Below are 2301 nucleotides of genomic sequence, written 5' to 3'. Positions count from 1 at the left end.
CGACGCTTGTTGATTTTTAAGTGCTGTCTCGGTGTTTAAAAAATGAGTTTCTGACACTCATATAAACTTTGAGAGCACCTCTTCAAGGTTTGGCTTCTTTTCCTATTGGTAGGGTGGTTGTTGGTAGACCGGAGGATGTTGTGGTCTTTGATTTCCTTGACCGCCCTACGAGAAATTGGGGTGGTTCCTCCAACCTGTATTATAAGTGTTACTATATGGATTGTTTTAAGGTCGAGGATTATTACCCATGTAGTTTAATTGCTCGATATCCATGGTGTGGCCATAAGGTTGGTATTCCGAATGGTTTGTTCCACTACTACTTGCTTCACACTGCATTACTGGGTGAACCTATGAAGAACTAAGAAAACCATTAATCTTTTTATTCAAGAGTTCTACCTGATTAGAAAGTATGGTGACCGAATTGACGTTATAAATGCCGGCTATTTTCACTGGCTTTATCCTCATGACTTGCCACTGATAGTTATTCAATGACATTTCCTCTATAAACTCATAGGCATCTTCCGGTATTTTATTGTTGATGGTTTCGCCCACTGCTGCGTCAACCATTTGCCAAGTTGAAGGATTCAGACCATTGTGAAATGTTTATTCTTGGAGCCAAAGCGGCAACCCATGGCGAGGGCACCTTCTCAGAAGGTCTTTGTATCTCTCCCATGCATCGTAGAGTGTTTCTAAATCCATCTGCACAAAAGAAGAGATATAATTACGTAATTTAGCCGTTTTAGCCGGTGGAAAATGTTTTAGTAAAAAATTTTCGGTCATTTGTTCCTAAGTAGTAATTGACCCTCATGGTAACGAGTTCAACCACTGTTTAGCTTTGTTCCTCAATGAAAAGGGAAACAACTGAAGACGTATGGCATCATCAGAAACGCCATTAATTTTAAATGTATTGCATAGTTCTAAGAAGTTGGCTAAATAAGTGTTGGGATCCTCATCCTGCAAGCCATCAAACTGAACAAATTGTTGTATTATTTGAATAGTGTTAGGTTTTAATTCAAAAGTATTTGCAGCTATAGCAGGTCTAACTATGCTTGATTCAGTTCCTGTTAAAGAAGGTTTAGCATAATCATACATAGTGCGTGGAGCAGGATTTTGATTAACCGCAATTGCAAGAGGTAGCTGATTGCCTTGGTTTTCAGCCATCTCTTCGGTTGAGGGTTGAGTATCGTCTTTTTGCTCGTTCTCCGTGTATCTTAAGCCGCGCCTTATTTCTCTTTGGTTTCTACGAACTGTACGATCAATTTCTTTGTCAAAAAGTAATGGTCCCGACGGGTTTCTTCTAGTCATAAACTATAAAAACCTGCCAAGAGAAAGAAAGAGTAGGTTAATAAATGATAATAATAATTAAATTAAATTAAATTGCACGAAAAATAAATGGCTAAAGTAATAAAAATTGAGCATTCCTAATATCTTAGTTCCCTGGTAACGACGCCAAAAACTTGATCGCATGGTTTCGTGACAGGTTTTTAATATTTATAATTACTCGTTCTTAAACTAACTATTATTGCGATGTAGGAAAGTGTACCTATCGAATAGTAGTATAGTTTTAGCAAGACCGGATTGTTGAACCTAAAGGAACTAAAAGTACTAGTAATGACTGTGTTTTTATTATCTAGCCTAAGAATAAAGAGGTTTTGTTTTAATTAACTAATTATCTAAACTAAGAACGACAGAGAAAAGAATTGGGAAATTGCTTTTAGGAAAAATCGATTGACTTAAGACAATACCTAAGGAAAAATTCACCTAAACTTTACTTGTTATTTTGGTTCCGAATTGGATGATTTATTCATTCAACTTGTTCCGTAGAGATCCCTAAGTTATGTTATTATCCCTATTCAAGACTAATAACATCTAATCCCTAGATTGAATAACCGATACTTTTCTCTAATTAACACTCTAGGGTTGCATTAACTCGATCTATGGATCCCCTTATTAGGTTTCACCCTAATTCGGAAAAATCTTGTCACCCTATGTCTAGGCGCGCAATCAACTCCGCTTAATTATGGCAAATGTACTCTTAGGCAGGGTCTATTCCTCCTCTGAATAAGAGCATGTCTTGAATCAGTATCCTGGGATATCAAAACAAGAATTAAGAACACATAATTAAGAACAAGTTAAATATTTATCATGCGATTCAGAAAATAATAACAAGATTCGTCTTAGGTTTCATTCCCCTTAGGTATTTAGGGGTTTTATTTCATAACTAAATAAGAAAACATCTCAGAAGAATAAAGAATACAAAACATAAAGAAAACCCAAAACTCCTGAAGGGAAATTGAGGAG

General features: G+C 36.2%; 1 non-coding gene across 1 annotated transcript; it reads left to right on the top strand.

Moving 5' to 3' along the window:
- Positions 1–625: 625 nt before the first annotated feature.
- LOC121211501 (small nucleolar RNA R71) lies at positions 626–732 on the top strand. Its single transcript, XR_005906725.1, has one exon. It is a non-coding gene; the product is annotated as a small nucleolar RNA R71 (small nucleolar RNA).
- The last annotated feature ends 1569 nt before the right edge of the window (positions 733–2301 follow it).

The sequence above is a fragment of the Gossypium hirsutum genome, chromosome A12 (assembly GCF_007990345.1).
Source record: "Gossypium hirsutum isolate 1008001.06 chromosome A12, Gossypium_hirsutum_v2.1, whole genome shotgun sequence".
NCBI lineage: Eukaryota > Viridiplantae > Streptophyta > Magnoliopsida > Malvales > Malvaceae > Gossypium > Gossypium hirsutum.
This window is presented reverse-complemented; position numbering and strand designations above follow the sequence as displayed.